Raw genomic sequence first — 17,344 nt, forward strand, 5'->3', positions numbered from 1 at the left:
ATCTGATTTTAGTGTAACATTGAGCTTTGGTAACTTACTGTAACCCATGTTAAATGCACAATAGTACACATTAAGACCCCACACACACTATTAGATTTTCTGCAGATTTTTGTCTTCAGATTTACCAAAACCATATAATTTGGAGGTCAAACCTTAGGAGTTTCACTTTGTATGCATTCAGGCAGACCCTTGCACTACATGGTTTTGGTAAATCTGAAGACAAAAATCTGCAGAAAATCTAATAGTGTGTATAGGGGCTTAGCATACATGCATTACTGCAATGTACTGGTGACAACAAACCCTATCACACAGCCATAAGATCAAACCGAGGTACAGTATGCAAAGGTAAAATTAAAAAAAAAAAAAAAAGCAAAGAGATTAGATACCATTCAAAAACATTGAAACAAAAGATTTACCAGTTACTCTTTTGGCAGTTGGAGTCAGCACGCTGTCCCTATTTATGTGTTGTGTACACCAAACCTGCACTGCGCTCAGCCGGTAGGAGAGACTCACCCTCCAACTGTTAAACTCTAACTTATATCCACTGGTTGAAAAACTGGCTTGGCAAGTTTATCCTCCCTGTTCATCTCACGTTTCCCATGGATGACCCATAGTAACCCGCTGCCAGTGCCCGCTAAAACTACCTGGAGGAAGGAGGGGCAGACCCTGGAATGGGCACTCTGAGAACGTGACTATAGTCACTGTTTGAATACAGCATTGGGTCTCCACAGCCTGTTGTCAAATAACAGCAATTATGGACAACTAGTATGGAAACTACTGTCCTCCTGTCCAATGATCTTATCCTAACTGGGCATTCTCATTGGACAGTGGATTGGCAGTTGGCAAGTGATTTTAGGGGCCCATTCACACCATATGTGTTGAGTTGCCCAATGCATAGATAAAGCTATTTGCCTTTCTGTCCTCTTTTTTTAAGCCTAGTACACACGGGCCAAATGTTGGGCAGCATCAGCTGGTTCAATAGAAACTGGCAGACATTCAGCCCATGTGTACGTCAGTCAGCCCGACAAACCGGCCAAATGAGCCTCATGACCAAAAAAGGTCTGCCGACCGTCTCCCGGCCAGCACTCTCAGCCAAAGACTAGTAGTGTGTACGAAGCTTTAGTTCACACCAGCTCATTTTGTGGATGAGGTATACACTGAAATAAAAGTAAAGCCTCGTACACACTATTAGCTTTTTTTCGTTCAACCCAGAGGTTGGGTTGAAACTCAGGTCTGAGCCTCTGTATTAACAATCCAACGTTTTGTAGAGCAATCTCCCCTACTGTGCTATTGTGCTCGGACATGAGGATGCCCCCCCAATGGCTGAGAGCGCTTATCAAGAGCCAGTTGGTGATCTTTTTCGGTCATAACCCTTCGTTAGAAACCAGAGGAACAGCTGGCTTCTGTCAGACCAGCTGCCAGCTGCTGTACACATAAACCGAATGTCGGGCGGCATTGGCCAGTCCAATAGAAACTGGCCGATGCCACCCAATATTCGGCCCGCGTGTACTAGGTTTAAGATGGGCTGTATTTTCACAAGGCACATTCAGACGCACTACACTGCGCTTCAAAATGCTGCAGTGCATAGAGTTTTGTGACATTTCAATAAAGTTAAAGAAAAAAAAATAGTTACAAAGCATCACACCACCTCTACAAAATGCATACCAGGAGGCACAGGTTATGGGGGACATGACAAGCAATCAAGCAATTGGATGGAAGGCTAGTAAATTTTCAGTAGACAACGGTCCACTGTCAGATTTTCCTATCGTGTGTACACAAGTCCATCACACAAAAGTACAAAGTACAAACACGCATGCTCAGAATCGATGCTCACCAAACACAACAGTAGCAGAAGGTGCCCAAAGGGTGGCGCTCAAGAGCTGAAATTCCTCGTAGTACGTCACTACGTTTGTGTTTGTTGGCCGACAATTGTGTACCGTTAGTATGCAAGACAAAATCCAGGCAGACGCCCTTCGGACAAAAGTCTGATGCTTTGTTAGCCAACAATCCGATCGTGTGTATGAGGCTTTAGGCTCTAATCAGGATCAGGGAGAAGTACAGAGGGGATTTTTATTTTTGGCTAATAAAAAGGTAATAGCAGACATCTTATATCCTCTTTTCTTAGGTAGGACTCTAACACAGCCTGCCTGTAAAGAAAAGACGACCTGTCCTGCCGATCTAAACTCACTCGAAGAGCTAAAGCCTGCTGAATAAGATTTCCACATCTGACCAGTGGCGGCCCATGCACTGTGGGCGCACGGGCACTGCCCCCCCATCCATGCGCCCGTCCCCTTTTTAGGACGCCAGATGCATGGATTCCTATGGAGGTGGCGGTATTTTTGAAGCACCTGATTAGAGCCAGAGGCTCTAATAGGCTTCAAAATAGGGTGGGCTCGGGGCACAGAGAGTGCACCCTGATTCCACCCAATTGTGCGACGATGGCAAATTAATTTTCACTATTTTCACACAAACTTTCCTCCCCGCCAATCAGGAGGCAGGGCGTCAGACCCATTTCCTGATTGGCCAAAGCGCCAGGCCACCCTATTGGCACTTAGGAAGAGGAGCGGACACAGCGGAGGAGACACACGCTGGAGCACTCACTGCACTGAGAGGAGCTGCTGCCTGGCGGTAAGTGCAAGTGGGGTCTGTTAGAGCCGCGGGGGGGGGGGGGGGTTGGGGGTGCTGCCAGAGCCACGAGCCCCGCGATTGGGGGGGGGGGTCGGTGGGCACAGTGGCTACAATTGATGGGCACAAGTGGCTGTGTATGACAGGCACAGTGGCTGCAATTGTCAGACGTCAGGGTCCTTTCACACTATTGGTTGACTATAGCAGACCTGAAGGCGCTTTATCTCACTTGCTATGCTATGATATGCCTATATAGACCGTCTGTACGTGATAACAATTGGTTGCTTTTAATTATAAATAAAAGTTATTTTGGTAATGTGCTAGGTCGGTGCGCCCTTCTCTTGCTATTGTTTTGCGATCTTTCCTGAACCTGGACTGGCTCTGTGACATCAACCGTCAAGGGGTTAACGGGTCATAGGAATGCAGAACGATCAGCACTCTTGTGATCCACAGGAGAAGTACAGCCAAACGAGCTTAGGCTGAACTGCTCAAAGTGGAGTTCTGCCCACATATTTTAAATTTTTTTCCCCATCCCCTTTGCTTGTCTACATAATATACATTAAATCATGTCTGATCATCAGTGCCCTGATTACAATACAGCACCACCAGTGCCAGCAATCAGTGCCCATTAGTGATGCCAGTCAGTGCTTGCTATCAGTGCCAATCGGTGCTGCCAGTCAGTGCCAACCAATGCCACCTATCAGCGCCAATCAGTGCCACCTATCAGTGCCCATCAGTACTGCCCATCTGTACCCATCAGTTTTGCCTATCAGTGCCAATCAATGTCATAAATCAGTGCTGCCTATCAGTGCCCACCTGTGCTGCCAATCAGTGAAGCCTATTAGTGCCAAGCAATTCCAACCAATGCCACCTATCAGTGCTGCCAATCAGTGCTGCCAATCAGTGCCATCTATCAGTGACAATCAGTGCCTATCAGTCCTAATCAGTGCTGGCTATCAGTGCAGCCTATCAGTGCTGCATATCAGTACCCATCAGTGCTGCCTATCAGTAACAATCAGTGCCACCATGCAGTGCCGCCTATCAGTGATGCCAATCAGTGCTGCCTATCGGTGCAGCCTATCAGTGCCACCTATCAGTGCTGCATATCAGTTCCGCCAATCAGTGCTGCCAGTGTCACCCATCAGTGCTGGCTATCAGTGCTGCCTATCAGTGATTCCAATCAGTGCCCATCCTTGCAGTGAGTGCAGGGATGGGCAGTTGAACTCAGCAGCTAGGCACATTGTCTATGGGGGCTGGCCTGGTGGGGCACAGCTGAAATTCATCTGTTTATTAATGCCACATGCCGATCTTTAGTATAATAGGTAATAACCACACTACTATTTACAATAAACTACTGGAGGTAAATTTAAAAAAAAAGTGTCAGTAAAAGGCCTGCCACTAAGCACTGTTGTGTTCCCACACCACAAAAAGAAAAAAAAAAGTGCAGCGCTAACTTACTAAACAATTACTTAACAATAATTGTGGAACCCTCTAATGTATGTATAATAATAAATGAAACTTAGCAGGGATGGTGGAAACCCCTGCTATAGATATTTGCCATACAGATTAACTACAAGTGCAATAATTCCAGTGATTTGTGATTTCACATGTAATACACATCAAAATGATAATAAGACTTTTTTTTAACTTAGCAGGGATGGTGGAAACCCCTCTACAGATAATTGCAATACAAATTAACTTCAAGTGCAACAACTCTTTAGTTGGGAGGTTCACACCATTATAGTACTTTGGAATTTTTATTGTTTAGATTGTTACACTTAATTTTATATGTTTTAATTACTATTATAATTGACAGTTACTTACCTATAACTGTTTTTCTAGGATATCTTCCAGGACGGCACACCTGAGAGATGAGAGGCTCCTCCCTACAGGAAACACAATCAATCGACAGCTGTTTTAAGTCCCCACCCTTCCCCTTGATCCTCAGTTTGTAGAGAAGTAACTCCTGAACCTGGTTCACAAGGGAAATCATTCCTCATAGGTACTCACCTTCTAGTGTTCTACCATTTTCCCTCCTCCAACGGGCGGGAAGTAGGCCTGCCGTCCTGGAAGATATCCTAGAAAAACAGTTATCGGTAAGTAACTGTCAATTTTCTCTAGTCATCTTCCAGGACGGCACACCTGAGAGGATAATCAAGTACCTCAGGCCTACCTTAGGGTGGGACCACTGCAAGACCCTCTTGGCGAACCTTGGTTCTGCAGTGAGTTTTACCTCCACTCCATATGCTTGATGAAGGTATTATAGCTGGATCATGCGGCTGGTCTGCATGTCTACTCCACCGATGTCCCTGCCTTCTCTGCTTCGGATGCAGGACCTAGGTGGAGTGGGCTCTTAAAGATGGAATCAGAAAACATGTTAAACTTGTAGGTTATCAATGTTGCCTGTCTCACACATCTAACAACCATGGCCTATTGTGCCTGTAGGTGCTACTTAGAACCCTTAAAGATTAATCAGAGACCTGTGTTGTAAGACAAGGACACTAATTGATCACTAAGAGGGCCTGTCTTAACACTACCCTGTTCAGGGAATTAAAACTGCAAAAAAAGGTGGGCCCCTAACAGACAACCTTTTTTTTTTTTTTTTTTTTGTTCATTTTTATCTTTACATCAGCAAAGACTAAAGGGAAGCCTACTTAAGGGTAATAGATTAACCGAGGCTTGATCCCTGGGTTTAAGGCATGCCCACTCTGTGGCTTTACTTACGCCTGAGTGCCTACTTCAGGAGAATAAAGTTCATAGCAGGAGTATAACACTTATACTGCTACATCTAGTTCTGCTAGAAGGGCGAGATGAAGGCCATGCACCGAGCCGTAACCTATTCGGTCGGGTGGACATCTTTATACTTCATCTTCAGGTCATAATACTCCTCTGAACAGAACTTCCCAAGTTCTTACTAAGCAGGGTGATTCTTTATCGCCTTCCTCCAGTGTCCTATAACCCTACTGGGCTTCAACCCTAGGAAATGGTTCCAGCATCCCTGAATGTAAGGGGCTGAGGCTTTCTGACATGTGACATCTGCAGCCAGAACTCCAGGCCCCTCCACGGAAAAGAGGGCTGAAATACAAAAGGTGATACATGCATTATTAATATCACAAATTAAAAAAGATCATAGATTGTGGACCCAGCACAATAGATTTAGACAGAAAGGACACAAGCATAGACAATAATGTGTATCTGAGTGTGGCTAGCTAAACCAACATATCAAATATGGGAGAGACCCAAATCTGAACTTCTGTAGACAAACAGTCCTCACAGTCTGGTTTTCTGATGTGCAGCCAATCTGTAAAAACATCAAGACACACGCAAACCCTCAGCCTTGGTTCACACTGGGACTACTTGTCAGGCGACCTAGTCACCTGACAAGTAGCGTATTGTTCTGTGCAATGGAGCCGTTCTAAATCGGCACGATGAAGGTCGCTCCGGCTTAGAAAAAGGTTCCTGGGCGACTTGCATTGACTTCCATACAGAAGTCGTTTCGCAAGTCGCTGCTGAGTCTTGTCCTGGGTCGCCTGAGGCAGTCGCGCTGTAAGTCGTGCTGCCTCAGTGTGAACCGACCCTAAATGCTGCGTGTTTCTGAAGTGCAGCTAGCTAGGTCATAACTGATATATATACATAAAGGACGGGAGTCCTGTTTACGGTGGAGTTTAACTGATGTACAGCAAAACAGGGCCATAAATATAAGACAGAAAGACCCAAACTTCTATGTTGCGTATTTCTGATGAACCACCAAATACAGTTATAAGATCAATATGGCACTGGCTAGCTAAACCAACATAACAAGACAATATCTTTTCTGTTATGCAGTTCTGTAGTGCAGTCACATAGAACCAACACGGAAAGGACCCAAGCAACCTGCAGCATTGTGTTTTTCCGAAGTGCAGTAAGGTAAGGGAATCTGAAACAGAAAGCACCAACCAGCTTCAATGTTGAGTATTTCTGCTGTGCAGCCACATAAAAACAGATAGCCTTCCTAGCTGCGATCTTTCTGGTGTATTGCAAAGTAAGGCAATAAACTCCATGATGTCTATTCTTGTGTGTAGCAAAACCTCAACCAGAAGGGAAACTTAGGGTTCCCACACCTGTGCGACCCAACCTGCAACCGCAAAAACGCAAGAGAAAAGTCATACACTATGGCTTCCAATGGGAACCATTTGTGTCTGTGCAACTCCAGGTCGCAGCGCCACCAAGCAGACCCTGCTTTCTGGATCCACAGACCTCAAGATTACACAGGTCGCAGGTAACTTGCTGATGCAAGCGAGGGGTCCCCAATGCTGTATCTCCCTGGAGGCGTGCAGCCAACAACCCCCTGCTGTGTATCCCTAAGAAGCAGCAAGGTAGAACAATGAGAAACAGAAAAGACACCCCTCACTGCTGTGCCTTTCTGATATGCAGCCGATAAGGCAGTAAATATAGAACATACAGGACACAAACAATCTTCAATCTTTGTGTATGTCTGATGTGTAGTAATATACCAATACTGAGCAGATACGCCACCATCCTCAATGTGTCTCCCTGCTGAGGCAGCAAAAACAAATCAGAAAAGGACAAGCAACCTCACTGCTGTGTCCCTTCTGATATGCAGCCAATAAGGCAGTAAATGTAAGACATAAAAGGACAGACAACCTTCAATCTTGTATATATCTGATGTGCAACAATATAACAATCTGAATAGAGATAGCACATCCATATTGAAGGGATTTGGCATGCGACTCAACATGTCAAATCGCATGCCTAAAATCGGCAACCTTTGCCGTTAATAGTACTGTCAGCCTGACACCACTTTGCGGGGCTGCACCGATTACCAAAGGCAGTACCAGTACTACCCCTGGCACAGGTTCAATTTGTATTTCCCCACAATTCAGGACCATCAATCTTCACTACTGCCTATCTAATAAACAACCAATAAGGCAGTAATACAGGACACAAAAAACCCCAGACAGAACTCAATTTTGAGTATGTCTGATGTGCAGCAATATAACAAATATGAGCAGAGATGTCATAAGACTCAATGATGTGCATTTCCGCCATGCGTCACAAGACCAGAAAGTACAGACCACCTTCCCTGTTGTATTTTTCTGACCTGTAGCCAAATAAAGCAGTACCTTTAGGATATAACAGACAACAACCAAGCTTCAGTGCAGTGCATTTCTGATGTACAGCACTATACCCCTTATGAGCAGAGATGTCACAAATCTCAATGTGTATTTCTGTTGTGCCACAAAACATCCCAGCAAGCACAAACCTTCACTACTGAGGTCTACTGGTGTGCAACCAAGGAGGAGTCATGGTGTATCCCTTTATGAAATAACCAAACAGAGCAATTTGATCCCTAGGCATAGCCTGGGCTGTAGATACTAACACTTCACCCCCAGTGAAGGAACAAATTCTAAAAATGGTTAGACACCTTACTATAGTAGCTGTTGTTCTACCTTACCTCCGTAGACTGAGCAAACGCTGGCCAGCTCACACACAGGTGGGGCTGATCAGAAACTAAAGTCTCAATGAGCCCAGCCCTAGAGACCAATTTAGGACAGCCTCTAGAAAAGGTGATCACCAATTTAGCCTGGAGGAAAATAGCCACCTGCAGGCCTTAAACAAGCAATCGTGTATCTATCTAGCTCTTGCATATGTTTGCACAGAAAATCCTTAAAGGATATAGGAAGCGATTTATGGTAAATCGCCTTTAGATCTGTCACTGAGTTGACTGTAGCCCAAACCAACAAAAAGGTTTTTCTTACCTCCTGCACTATAATATAACCACAATGTAAAGGTGGAGTGGGAGGTTGGAGCTTATGACTTCAGATTCCTAGCAGCTGGGCTAATAGGGCCATATAACCTAGTGCACCTGCTGACCAGGAGAGCTTACTCCTGAATCCTTCAACCATTGCACAATCCATAAATTGTTCAGTGGTATACCTGGCCTGTAAGGAACTCTTTGTATCTACCAGGTCCTCCCCCCTTCACTCTATTCATCCCTACTAATGTCCCACAACCGGACATGTAGGGAGAGGCTGGAAACCTACTGTTGTGATAACCACAGTGTCTCTGCTGTAAGAGGGAGCTGTGGCTGGTGGTTTTAGCAGTAGCTTCTGGGCTATTTTGTTATGCAGACCCCAGGTCCTGCACTGCACCACTTAGTAAATACAGGGGGAAGGGGAAGAAATGCCTTACCTACCTCTTTCCCATCTGAGGTGGTTTAGGCACACTCGCTCCTCTGCACCACTTGTCCACCATACAGCATCTCTGATGTAAGAGGGAGCTGTAGCTGGTGTTTTTAGCAGAAGCTTCTGGGCTATTTGAATCTAGACCCCAGGGGAGATTATCTCAAATGCCCAGAAACCATCTGGCTGGGATTGGGGATTTTGCAGCTAAATTCCCAAGGTAAAGGAAAGTACTCACCGTTGTAGTCTTCCCCTTTTTCCACAGCCACCGGGCTTGCTTTTCCATCCTTATGGTCCACACGCAAGGAGGATAGCCGCCAAAGTGCCCCCCCAACTGCTGTCCCCGTAGGGAGCTGCAAGGTTAGGCTGTGTCCTGCCAGTCAGTATATACACCTGGGGGGGCAATGCCGTACGTTCCTCATTCCATTCTGAGGTGGTTTAGGCAGACATCCACCGTAGTGAACTGGTGCCTCCTCGAAAGGAGGATGTGGGCGCCTGCTCCTGCTGACTCTCAGCCTTCCCTCCTGGGTAAGAACATGGGTCGTTCAGGCGGCGCCCTCCCCAGCAGCCCACGCGAGCTACCGGGGGCCCAGGAGTCGGGGGCCCTGGAAAGAACTGACAGCCAGCACCCCTGTCTGAACGGACGCCCGGACAGGTAAGGGGGGGAGACAGGAAAAAGGCCCCTGAAGTTCTGGGGACACCACTGTACCCAGGGGCCTTCAGCTCTCAGGGGGGCTCTTCCAGTTTCTGCTGCCCCCCCTGAGGAAAGGATAGAGGAACCCCCCAGGAAGGATAAATATATCCGGCCAGACCCAGAGGCCCATCAGGTACTAACCAGGCCCGACCCTGCTTTGCCTCCGAGATCATACGAGATCGGGCAGGCGGCGCCCTCTTTCACTTTCAGGGTGATGTGGCCGTAGGCCTTCCCCAGGCATTTGGTCCGGCTCCCAGGGGGGGACCACCAGCCCCAGGCTTCGGGTCATTTGGAAAAAAACAAACGGTTTCGCTGTGTAGGGAGAAACACAATCAAAAAAACTGAGGATCAAGGGGAAGGGTGGGGACTTAAAACAGCTGTCAATTGATTGTGTTTCCTGTAGGGAGGAGCCTCTCATCTCTCAGGTGTGCCGTCCTGGAAGATGACTAGAGAAAATGTGAATTTTTGCGCTTGAAGTTAATTTTCCACCACCCTTGCTCATCCATGTCTTTATGGACCTTGCTTTGTGCACTGGTTCGCAGTCATGTTAGAACAGGAAGGGGCCGTCTCTAAACTGTTCCCACAAAGTTGGGAGTATAAAATTATCCAAAATGTCTTGGTATGCTGACAACTTAAGAGTTCCCTTCACTAGAACTAAGGGGCCAAACCCAACCCCTGAAAAACAACCCTACACCATAATCCCCCCTCCACCAAATGATTTGGACCAGTTCACAAAGCAAGGTCCATAAAGACATGGATGAGCAAGTTTGGGGTGGAGGATCTTGACTGACCTTCACATTAAAGTGGAGACTGCGGTCCAGGCCTTCTCATCCAACATCAGTGTCGCAAATGCCCTTCTGGAAGGAGGGTTATAATATAATATATATTATATATACATATACACACACACACACACACACACGTGTTTGAGCTTTGGGGTGCACACCCTAATGCAATAAGCTGCGCACGCCTATGAGTGCTGCCTATCAGTGAGGCATATTGGTGCCTCCTCATCAGTGCCACCTAATCATCCCATAAGTGCCTCCTCCTCAGTGCACATCAGTGAAGGAGAAAAATTACATATTTAAAAATTTTACTGACAGAAACCACGAAAAACGTTTTTTTTCTAAATTTTCGGTCTTTTTTCTTTTGTTAAAAAAACACACACACACACACACACACACACACACACACACACACACCAGCAATGAATAAATACCATCAAAAGAAAACTATTTGTGTGAAGAGAATGATAAAAATTTCACATGGTTACAATGCAGCATGACCGCGGCAATTGTCATTCAAAGTGTGATGACGCTGAAAGCTGAAAAATGGCCTGGGCAGGAAGGGGGTGAAAGCGCCCTCTAGGCAAGTGATTAAGGTAATAAATATTTTGCCACTAGTTGTGCCTTCTTCCTCCCAACCCACCTCCCAAATACTTACCCGAGTCCTGTACCTTTTTATAAAGCTGCAGCTACAAGTAAACCGCACTGTGCTATGCGTTTCTGTGCACAGGAAAACATGCAGCTGTGGGGGGAGCCATTACGAAATGGAAGCTTTTGTGCTGACAGGAGGAGAGAGCAGAGTGAGCAGAAATGGTGGCCTCTTGTGTTGCTGCTTCTTCACTGTCCGATCAGTTGGGCTTCAGCAGCAACAACAGAAGAAGCTTTTCTTGCTAATAAAGGTAACATCTTGTGGAGTCTGTCTACTCTTAGGTCAGAACTTCTCTCATTAAAATATGGTTTACAGGTTCACTTTATATTTTTTCCGTAACAGAGGGTTACATGGTTCCTGCTGCCACAAATAGATATCAAATATAATGGGATATACAGCATCTGGCCTACCACTTTGTTGAACACAGCTCAACAGTCATGACATTTTTATTCTCATGCAACAGTAAAAAAAAAAAAAAAAAAAAAAAAAAAAAAAAACGCACAAAACAGGTTTGTTCAGTCTTGGAGAAAACGCCAAAATTGCTCATATTTTTCTAAGATACTATCACTTGCTTTATGAAAAAAGCAAAACAACAGTGAGGCAGACACATTTTTCAGCCTGATTTTTTTTCTTTTCCTCATTTTCAATCTCCAATCTTTTTTGCTGTAGTCTTTGGTAACCCATTTGGTTTCCTGACTATGGGAAGTCTCTCTGTGTATCGGAGTATTTTATTCTTGCCTTTAGCTACGAAAATAAACCATAAAAGGCACTGAAAATACACCAATTTCATCTCAACTATATTACATGTATGTTTTCCCTGATATGTAGCAGTTTTAGTAGCTTTATTATCCAAGATTTGTTTTATTTATCACATATTTACTAAAACTTCAATTTGTTACTCTAAATTGGTTTTAAACTTATTTAATGAATTGAATTTTTTTTACATCACTTCCTAAAATATAATAGTAGTTTCATTGCAATTTTGAGTTTTTTACATGCCCCAGTATTGTTTCATTTTTTAAATAATATTTACACATTTTTGTATTATTTTCCCTCTACTCCTTCTGTATTGTACTGTCCCCCTTTGCGCTGTGTAAAATGTTGGCGCTATACAAATCCTTTATAATAATAATAATAATAATAATTACACATTGTTAAATACTATGTAAAAAACATTCCAAATTTAGTTTAATTTCTCACCACAAATTTACTGAACCTTTCATTTGTTATTCTAAATTGACTTGAATTAAATAAATGTACTTCCTAAAATATAACTGTAATTTCTTCATAATTCAGAAAGATCTTACATACCAGAGTTGTTCTATTTTTCACGCCATATATACACACGTTTGTGTGTTTTTATTTACACATTTATCACATAGTATTTTATATCCTAGATTTGTTTTATTTCACACATAATATTTACCAAAGCTCTTATTTGTTATTCCGAATTTATCTTAATGGACAGAACTGTGCTTTGAAATAAAGACAATTAATCCAATGGCAACACATAATGGTGGAACCGCAACAGAATTGAATCACCCTTTAGAGCCAGTGTCACGGCAAGCATTCTTGGATCAGTTAGCTATTATTTTAGGAAAGATCAGACATTGGTATTGTCCTCTAACTGAACTACAGATCCCAGCAGTTTCTATCAGTGGGTGACACAAACTGGTCTGTTAGTGCACAAAGTAACACAATGGCCCGTACACACGTTTAGAAAATCGGAAGTAAAATTTCGTGCGGTGAACGATCTGATCGTTAGTATGGTGCCTTCGACAGCCGATTCCGAATTTTCGGATGACAAAAACTGGATGTGCAGGCTCTAGATTTTTTGTCGGATTTTCGTTTACCTAGCACAGTTTTCGTTCAAAAAAAAAAAATTAAAAATTGTAAGAGCAAGACTGCGCATGCTCAGAAATGAAAAAGAACAAATACAAAATAATTCAACACATTACATCACATCTGAAGTTGAATTCGGTCATATGAGAAATTTCATATGTTGAGTAACCTCTTCACTTTCGATATCAGACTAGCAGCATGCAACATAAAATGGGCGAAAATTCGGCCGATAATCTGATCGTGTGTACCCGACTTAAGTAGCATGAATTGCTCTGTGTCAGTATGGAGATAGTAAAGGTCTAAAGGGCTCAGTCAGTGCTACAGCTACTACAAATCTCAGCATTCCCTGTCCTTAGCTGCCCAGAAATAAGACAGAACGTTAGATGCTCAGAATGCAAGCTCATTTATATAGATACCAAGGTGGGCATACAATCTCTGCAGATCGCAAGGCTGCACAAGAGCCCTATAGGACTTCAGGGTTTATTTTTGCTAAAACGTGAGTCAGAGAGGTGCTGGGACCAATGCTGTATCCTGGCCTAGGCCACCAAGGCCCAGGCCTAGGGCAGCACGGAAAGAGTCCCCGCCGGCTTGCGCTACACAGTTAGTGTAGCACTAGTCTTATGGGGGGGGGACTGGGCTGAGAGGCAAATTAGTCTAGCGCCCCCATAAAGCAGCCTTATTGCTTCCGGTCTGCGGGCGGCTGGCATGCCGCAACTGTGGGGGGGCGCCGCTTCTAATTTTGACTGTCCTCTCATCCTGGACCACAAACCTTCCTCACTGTGCTATATGTTTTTTGCTGCACCATTGACATGGCTATATCTTCAAAGTTCTCTCCATAAAATTATCAGAAATTTGTGCTTTAGGTAGAACTATAGGCAACACTTTTTTTTTCCCCATTTTGGATAGAGTAAGGGAGGGTTATAACTCCTGTCAGTTTATTTTTTACCATCCCTGTCCCATTGCAGAAATTTCCCTTCACTTCCTGCCCCATAGCCAAACAGGAAGTGAGAGGAAATTATGCAAATTAAGGAAATCCATTGCGCCCCCCCAGGCCCTCAGAACTAGTGTCCCCACTTGAAAATTTCAGGGCGGGTCTTAAACAGCAAGGGATGTGGCCTTGACAGGAAGGGGTGGGTCATATTTAAATTAGGGGGTGCACAAATTTAGTCAGGCCTAGGGCACAACAAAACCTAAATACACTACTGGCTGGGACCCCTCCTATTGTCACATAGACTTGGACATCGCTCACTATTTAACTCTCATTTGATACACAGTAAATCATTTTTTTATTTGGTGAGCAGTTGAATGCGGGGCCCAAAAATTGGGTCTCTTTGGTTACTTTCCACCACTGGCAGACACCATATATATAAAAACATCTTATTCCTAAACAGCTTTTGAAAAAGATTTCAGGAGACTCCGAAAACAAGATGTGAAGACCTCATTTACACGACCGTAAAATTTTTACTGATGTCATCACGTGTGTTTTCTAGGATAAAAGTCCCCGCATAACGATCTGTAAAATACATGCGTATAGATGCATTTAAATGCGCAAAGAAACGTATGCGTACATAACTAGTTTTTTTTTAGACTTGTTCAGACTTAAAATGTTCACCTATAGGTAAGCCTATACTAAGGTTTACCTATAGGTACAGTAAATATCTAGTTTACGAGATATTTACTTGTGAATGCGGCAGTGACATCATCGGTGCATGCGCTCTGAAGGAACGGCATACCTGTGCCATTCCTTCAGAGCCCTGTGCCATGAACAGTGACATCATCGCGCCTCATCCAATCAAAGGACCGGAGCCCGCCAAGACCAGGTGAAGATGGAAGCCCTGACAGCAGTCACAGTGTGCTGCTGGAGGGCTTTGTTTTAAAGGTAAGTTTCACATAATGTGCTAGTATGCAATGCATACTACCCTGTTTCCCCGAAAATAAGACCTAGCGTGATTGTCAGTTGTGGCTGCAATATAAGACCTACCCCCCAAATAAGCCCTACAAGGACTTTAACTAGGGCTTATATTGCAGCCATCACCGACAATCACGCTAGGTCTTATTTTAGGGGAAACAGGGCAGCACAATATAACAATGCCTTACAGGATGAAAAAAATATTCTCTCTTCACAGAGTTTACTACTGCTTAAATTGATGTGCTTACAAACGCGTATACATACATTTATACGCGTAAGCGCTCAAAGTGCATGTTCCTAGATGCAGATGTTTTAATTCTGTGTTACGGATCTGAAAGCAGTTCATGACCTTTGAAGTAGTGAAGTAGTGAGTCAAAAGTGAATGCAGCTATCCAGGACTTTTTCTCACTAATTCATTGTACTAGCATTGCCGTCACCTGTCGCTTCCAGCATGGAGGGGATGTTTGTTCCTGATTTGATCCTCCTAGAGCTTTCTTTCCTTGCTACTTCTGGATTTTGCAAGTTCGTGACCTTTGAATGGCTCCATTGAAAACAATGCAGCTGCATTCAGATCCGTAATTAAAAAACACTTGTATATTTTTTATACAGCCGTGAGAATGACGTTTAAAGCTTTCAGATCCGTAATACAGAATCCAAAAGACTAATTTACTTGAGTATTTTACTGGTCATTTATGCAGGAACTTTTCTCCTAGAAAACACAAGCGTAATACTGTCAGTAGATTTTTTATGGTCACATGAATGAGGCCTAAAAGGTTGTGCTTTGGTATGAGCAATATTTTGCCAAAAAAAAAAAAAAAAAAATTTACAACACTTACTCTGTGCCCAATTAGTCTTGAGTATATGAAAAGAGGCAGCATACAGAGCTGTACAATATGCTTGAGGGGGGGAGCTGTGGTTACCTTTATCGCTGTAAATGCGGAAGAGCCTTAGGCGCCATTCACTCCTATGCAGTTTGATTTTGAGTGTTTCTGCAGTGCTTTTTGCGGCGGGGGGGGGGGGGACGGACGCTTGCCATGATTTGCAATTTTTATGCTTTTTTTGGGGGACAAGTTGTTGTAGGGCAGATTAAAAAATGCAAATCACGGCAAAAATTCAGTAAAAAACGCACTGCATGCTTTTCTGCAGCTTCTCCATTGAAGTCTATTGAGCCAAAAACAGCACTGTTTTGCATTTAAAAAAGTCCCTGGCTCTTTCCAAAAATGCAGAGGCACAAAAATGCATTGATGTGAAGGTGACCCCATGTAAAAAAAAAAAACACACAGCAGTGACTTTTTTTAAAATTATTTTTGCATCAAAAAAAATATACAAGTCACACATATTTGGGGTTGATTTACTAAAGGCAAATCGTTTCTGCACTACAAGTGCACTTGGAAGTGCAGTCGCTGTAGATCTGAGGGGGAAGATCTGAAATGAGGGGAAGCTCTGCTGATTTTATCATCCAATCATGTACAAGCAAAAATGCTGTTTTTTTATTTTCCTTGCATGTCCCCCTCAGATTTACAGCGACTGAACTTCCAAGTGCACTTGTAGTGCAAAGTGGATTTGCCTTTAGTAAATAAACCCCAGTGTGTGTCATTGCTTAGCAGCAAGTATGGCAAAATGTAATAATACAAAAAGCAATTATCTCACTAAGAATCATCAGATTTCAACAGCAGAACCAATAGAAGGCAATGTCCTCCCAAAATGAACTGTGCCTTTTTACTGTATATCATATAGAACATCCTATTATGTTTCCATTGTGAGATAAAGAATGATGCCCTCGCTCTGGCCAATGTCTGGAGCCTGGCACTAGTTTCCTAATGTATGTGCAGACCCCTAGCTGTCATTGCTTTACTCATCTATTTTCAGAATAAAGTTTGTCTACATTATCATACATTCTACATTTATATATTTCCATCTTCCAGCTCTGATCTATGTTCCGAACTAGTAACAGAGAATTTTACAAGGAAGAGTGCAGCATAGGACTTACCCCAGCAACATCGGAGCTGACACTGAGCTGTCACCTGTCATAGGTGCTGAGGACACACCCATTCAGGTGAGTGCAGGCAGGTGACCCAGCCCACAGGTGATCAGAGTGCATGCTAATAGTTTCCTAACACCAGATTGTCTGGGAATACACAAGAAGCACATTTTTGTTGTTCTGCAGTTTAGGTTAATTGGAGAGCCTGTGCAGAAAAAAGGTGAAAGTAGTAGCAGCCATAGAGGACTGTTGGGCCCATCAACAACAACAATGCCTCTCAGCAATTTTGTATAAGGCTAGGTTCACACTGCTGCGAATTTTATTGCGAATTTGAGCCGCTGCGATCGCTCAAATTCGCAAGTCATTTTAATAACATTGTTTTCTATGAGTGCTGTTCACATCAATGCGTTGCGAATTTAACCTGCGTAAAAAAAGGGTCCTGTCCGAGTTTGATCCGTGTGCAATGCGAATTCAGCTCCATAGATTGCAAAATTTGCAGTAGAATCGCAAGAACACACAAAGAATTCGCAATGCAAATTTGCAACGCAATCGGATCAAAATTGCACTAAATTTGCACTGCAGCAGTGTGAACCCAGCCTTAAAGTGGAAATAAAAGCAAAACTTTTTTTTATTCATTTTGGATATAGTAAGGCTCCTAGCCTTTTTCATAAGCTCCA

At 43.7% G+C, this 17,344-nt stretch overlaps 1 long non-coding RNA gene across 1 annotated transcript in view; it reads right to left on the reverse strand.

The window, feature by feature from the left end:
- LOC141108250 (uncharacterized) overlaps positions 1–16,740 on the reverse strand; it is a 33,100-nt gene extending 16,360 nt beyond the window's left edge. Inside the window, exon 1 of the long non-coding RNA XR_012236040.1 lies at positions 16,677–16,740. This is a non-coding gene — a long non-coding RNA (uncharacterized lncRNA). The remainder of the gene's footprint in view (positions 1–16,676) is intronic.
- Between the last annotated feature and the right edge of the window lie 604 nt (positions 16,741–17,344).

The sequence above is a fragment of the Aquarana catesbeiana genome, linkage group LG09 (assembly GCF_042186555.1).
Source record: "Aquarana catesbeiana isolate 2022-GZ linkage group LG09, ASM4218655v1, whole genome shotgun sequence".
In the NCBI taxonomy this organism is placed as follows: Eukaryota; Metazoa; Chordata; class Amphibia; order Anura; family Ranidae; genus Aquarana; species Aquarana catesbeiana.